Raw genomic sequence first — 6170 nt, forward strand, 5'->3', positions numbered from 1 at the left:
CCCAGCTAATTTTTTGTAGTTTTAGTAGAGACGGGGTTTCACCATGTTGACCAGGATGGTCTCGATCTCTTGACCTCGTGATCCACCCGCCTCGGCCTCCCAAAGTGCTGGGATTACAGGCGTGAGCCACCGCGCCCGGCCCCAGGAGCAGAATTTTTAAGGATAACTTGTTGCGGGGGGCAGGGAAGGCAGTCAGCCAGGAGTGCTGACTGGTGGGAGATGAAATCACAGGGAGTCGGAACTGTCTTCTTGTGTTCAGGCAGTGCCTGGGTGGGGGCCACGAGATCAGATGAGCCGGTTTATCGATCTGGGTGGGGCCGGCTAATCCCTCAAGTACAGGGTCTGAAAAATACCTCAAGCGTTGATCTTAGGAGCAGTTTAGGGAGAGTCAGAATCTTCTAGTCCTATGGCATCGTTTATAATAGAAGCAAAAATAAAAATAAATGTCCATAAATAGGAACTGGCTATAAAAATTATGGTGTGTCCATATTGCAGAGGGCCATGCAGTTGGTTATAGATTGAAGTTGACCAGCAGAGACAGACAAAGACCTTAGGAACATGTAGATAAATGAAAAAATATACATACTATGTAACAATATATTAATATATCCCATTTATGTTTTTTAAGTGTTTGCATATATATATAGTATGTATATAAATTCATAAAAAAGAAACTAAAGGCAAGTGAAAGTGTTCATGGTGAGTGCCTTTGGTAAAAGAAGGTCCAGGCATGTGGCTCATGCCTGTAATCCCAGCACTTTGGGAGGGTGAGGCAGGATTGCTTGAGGTCAGGAGTTCAAGACTAGCCTGGGCAACAACCCTGCCTCTAAAAAAAAATTGAAATATTAGCCAGGTGTGATGGTACATGTCCTCCTGTCATCCTAGCTACTTGGAAGGCTGAGGCAGGAAGATTGCTTGAGCCCAGAAGTTTGGGGCTGCAGTGAGCTATGATTGTGCCACTGGACTCCAGCCTAGGCAACGGAGTGAGACTCCATTTCTAAAAGAAATTAATTAATTAATTAATAAAAATGAAGAGAATGGGCCGGGCATGGTGGCTCACACCTGTAATCCCAGCACTCTGGGAGGCTGAGGCGAGCAGATCACGAGGTCAGGAGTTCGACACCAGCCTGGCCAACAAGGTGAAACCCCGTCTCTATTAAAAATACAAAAATTAGCCAGGCGTGGTGGCGGGCGCCTGTAATCCCAGCTACTCAGGAGGCTGAGGCAGGAGAATCACTTGAACCTGGGAGGCAGATGTTGCAGTGAGCCGAGACCACACCACTGTACTCCAGCCTGGGCGATAGAGCGAAAAAAAAAAAAAAAAAAGAAGAGAATGCGCTCAGCAGAATTCTGAATTGTTTGAGTATTCACAAGAAAAATAAATTCTGTATCACATGTCTTATGAAAGAAAAAGGGGTTGGGGTTGTTTTTGTATGTAAAGCAAGCTAGTTTCAACTTTTGTTTTTAACCAAACTCTCTGTCCACTGGAGAAAAGTGCTTGCCTCAGAAAACTGTTTTTCTGGTTCACTGAGATGTAAGTGACAAATAACAAGTGTATATATTCAAGGTGCACAGTGTGATGTTTTGATAGAAATGTACATTGTGAAAGGATTACTACAACCAATTTGTAGTAATGAATATGTTAATTCATCAAGTATGTAATACATTATTATTAACTGTAGTCACCATGCTGTGCATTTCGTCTCAGAAAAATTTTGCGTATTACCCCAAAGATAACTGTGACTGTTTAGGAGTTTGCTTTAAAACACTGCTTTTCAGATTTTACTGTGGAAACAAATTGTTCGGGGATCTTGTTAAAATTCAGACTCTGAATCAGTAGGTCTGGAGTGGGGCCTGAGATTCTGTCTTTCTGACAAGCTCCCAGGTGACGCCAAGGCTGTTGGTCCCTGAAGCACCCTTTGGGTGGCAAGGTTTCCGGCGAGCTGAGGCTCTTGTATTTCTTTACAATCCAGATGTCAGTTTCCCCTCCTCGTCATCACAATTCGGTGCATTTACTGTTATACGGGGCTTTATATCCCTAGAGAATCAGAACACATGTTGTGGGAAATTGGCTGAGTTGCATCGAAATGCATTGGTTTGCCTCAGATGTGTTGCCTGTATGTAGCTGTATTTCAGTTCCAATAAATGCATGCATGTGGGTCTCAGGTAAACATATTGGTTTAAATGAAAATTCACTGGTTGGGAAACAAAAATAGGATTGCAATGAAAACACATTGCATTAAGTATTTTACATAATTCCCGCAAACAGATGCTAGGAAATAATGTTCTGGTTTCAGTGGCAGTTCATTGAATTCACTGGCATGCTATTTGTGTCTCTGAATATGTATGAGTTTTGATAAAAATGCATTGTGGAAAGAAATCAGTCAAGCTCTTCCTATACAGTCCAGCTATAATATTCTTCTAAATTTTATATTGCTATACCATCTTTTCTCTTCTTTATGAATACACATTATTTTTAATGTTCCATATTGCTTAGTGTGGCAGTAAATATAACTATTTTGTTTGTGTCTTGAGTTTCTCATGTAATGGATACATACATTGAACATTAAAGAATATAAATGTGACTAAAATCTGTTCTGTTAGCTAGAAGATGTCTTTAGATTTTTTAATCTCAAAATATTATTTTTTCTGCATTGACTTTTATATAGAAAGATACATTCTAAAAAGTATTGGACTAAATCTAGAATCAATTTTTAAATCATAATACCGCACCCTAAACAGATGGAAACATTGGCAATATTTGATCAAATACATGGTGTAATTACAGTAAAGCAATTTACAGAACTGATGAGGACAGAATTACAATCTGTATCAAATGAATGCCCTGAAACAAACCTATATTAATTGTTATATTATGTTAGTGATCTCTGTTGCTACCCAAAGACTAAATGGTCAGGGGAGGAGAAGGGGCAAGAAATTTAATTTAAATTGTAACAGTGTTCCTACACAGTATTTTAGACACTCGAATGGGTCAAAAGCGTACTGAATGCTCAGCCAATTATCTGGTATGCAAAATTATTCTTAATTCTCTGAGAGAAAAATAAATACATACATGCATACAAACACACATAAAATAATAGGAAAACATAGGTAATGCATGTTAGTATTTCCTATTTTTGGAGCAAGATGTGAATCCCATCATTTGATCTATTTACCTCCTGCTCAGCCTTCCACATTTTTTTTTTAAGACAGAGTTCCACTCTTGTTTCCCAGGCTGGAGTGCAATGGTGCGATCTCGGCTCACTGCAACCTCTGCCTCCTGTGTTCAAGTGATTCTGCTGCCTCAACCTCCTGAGTACCTGGGATTACAGGAATGCGCCATCACGCCTGGCTAATTTTGTAGTTTTAGTAGAGACAGTGTTTCTCCATGCTGGTCAGGCTGGTCTTGAACTCCTGACCTCAGATGATCTGCCCGCCTCGGCCTCCCAAAGTGCTGGGATTACAGGCAAGGGCCACCGCGCCAGGCTTTTTTTTTTTTTTTTTTTTTGAGTGAGGGTCTCACTATGTCACACAGACTGGAGTGCCGTGGTGCAATCATACTCACTGCAGCTTTGCCCTTGGCCTCCAAGGCTCAAGTCTTCTGCCTCAGCCTCTCAAGTAGTTGGGAATACAGATGCATGCTACCAGCCTAAGTTTTTAAAAATTTCTTCCACATTTTACAATGACCCTTCCAGCCCCCTTCCCCATGCCTTCTCTAATGTTGCCAGAGGGTCCACTCTAGTGTGGGATCAGACCTGCTTCAAGGACTCCAGCTCAGCTATCTTTCTTAGGTTTTCAGTGGATGGGCTTGTTGGCTCCCAGTCTTGACTGTGCATTAGCTTTTTATCAAAGTCCTAATCCCAGGGAGCTTGATTCAATTGGTTGAGTCAGAGGTTCAGCCTTTAATACTTCATCAACATTATGTAAACCTCTCTTGATGGCCGGGGTTGGTGGCTCATGCCTGTAATCCCAGCACTTTGGGAGGCCGAGGCGGGCAGATCACCTGAGGTCAGAAGTTCAAGACCAGCCTGGCTAACATGGAGAAACCCCGTCTCTAATAAAAATACAAAATTTGCCAGGCATGGTGGTGCATGCCTGTAATCCCAACTACTTGGTCAGCTGTGGCAGGAGAATCAATTAAACCTGAGAGGCGGAGGTTGCAGTGAGCTGAGATCGTGCCATTACACTCCAGCCTAGGCAACAAGAGCAAAACTCCATTTCAAAAAATAACGAAAAACAAATAAACCTCTCCTGATGATTCTAATGTGTAGCCAGGGTCTAGAATCACTAGCCTAGTCAGTTTTCCTGTATCCTGATCTCATGGAAAGAAACATGACTTTTGGATGAACACACCTTAGTCCCCTTTCCATTTCAAGTCCTCAGGACTCCCTGATCCCCAGGCCAATTCCAGAATGGCAGCTCACTTAGTAGGGCTCACTGATGGATCGCTCCTCTTTCGAAAACCTCATGTATTTTGAGGGGCCCTTGAAGCAAAATGCACCAGCTCTTAGCAGGATCACTACAATCATATTCAAAGAACATGTCCCAAAGCCCCATTTGTAATGTGCTTTCTCAAAAGTGGAAATAACATTTATCTCCAGTGTGCATCACGATTGAAGAAAGATCCAAATTGTCAAGTCAAAAAGCAAATCTTAGGGCCGGGCGCGGTGGCTCAAGCCTGTAATCCCAGCACTTTGGGAGGCCGAGGCGGGTGGATCACTAGGTCAAGAGATCGAGACCATCCTGGCCAACACGGTGAAACCCCGTCTCTACTAAAAATACAAAAAATTAGCTGGGCATGGTGGCGCGTGCCTGTAATCCCAGCTACTCAGGAGGCTGAGGCAGGAGAATTGCCTGAACCCAGGAGGCGGAGGTTGCGGTGAGCCGAGATCGCGCCATTGCACTCCAGCCTGAGTAACATGAGTAAAACTCCGTCTCAAAAAAACAAAACAAAACAAAACAAAAAAAAAACAAAAAGCAAATCTTAGATATGACTTTATATTTCCTGTTTTTGTCCCTTTTGTCCTTTTGAGACATTCACTGGAATGAGTATTAAAGCCTGATAATTTCAGACATTTGTTTATTCTTTGGTCTAAGTATATACCCTCATGGGATTCTCTGTAATGTTCATGTTAGAATCATCTTTCCTTTACAGTTTCTGCAGTCGTTGGTTGAGGAATGTCTCATTCCTTTCATTCATTCAAAAGCTTTTATTGAAGCTCTATGATGTGCTGGTGTTTGGTTAACAAACACAATAAATGAGCCTTCCATTACTGACAGATTTTTCTCCTCGCAACTTCTCTCCCTTCCCACTGCCCCAACCTCATGGGAACACCTCCTACAGAAATATGTAAGGTATAGCGCAAGCTCTTTGTTAGAACTCCTAATTCAAGATCAATTTTTTTCAACATTTTATTATGAAACCTTTTAAGCATATCTCAGAATTAAAGAAACTGTACAGTGAACACTCATATGCCCGCCAGCTAGATTCAAACTAACTTTATCCATTTATCCAGCTCTTCATTCACCTACCAATCCATCTTGTCTTTTTTTTTAGATGGAGTCTCACTCTGTCACCCAGGCTGGAGTGCAGTAGTGTGATGGCTCACATCTGCAATCCTAGCACTTTGGGAGGCTGAGGCGGGAGGATCACTTGAGGTTGTGAGTTTGAAACCAACCTGGCCAACATGGTGAAAGCCTGCCTCTACCAAAAATAAAAAAAATTAGCTGGGCATGGTGGCAGGCATCCATAATCCCAGCTACTTGGGAGGCTGAGGCAGGAGAATTGCTTGAGCCGGAGGCAGAGGTTGCAGTGAGCCAAGATCAAGTCACTGCACTCCAGCCTGGTGGACAAGAGTGAGACTCCGTCTCAAAACAAAAAAGAAACTGCAAAATCCTTTTCAAGATGTATTTTTAAATTGATAAAACACTGACTTAATGTACATTCTTTCTTAATTATTATTATTTTTTGAGATGGAGTTTCACTCTTTTTGCCCAGGCTAGAGTACAATGGCACAATCTCCACTCACTGCAACCTCCACCTCCTGGGTTCAAACAGTTCTCCTGCTTCAGCCTGCTGAGTAGCTGGTAGTACAGGCATGCGCCACCATGCCCAGCTAATTTTGAATTTTTAATAGAGACGGGGGTTTCTCCATGTCGGTCAGGCTGGT

Source organism: Sapajus apella, unplaced genomic scaffold, assembly GCF_009761245.1.
Source record: "Sapajus apella isolate SASKATOON/1434 unplaced genomic scaffold, GSC_monkey_1.0 scaffold70, whole genome shotgun sequence".
Lineage (NCBI taxonomy): Eukaryota > Metazoa > Chordata > Mammalia > Primates > Cebidae > Sapajus > Sapajus apella.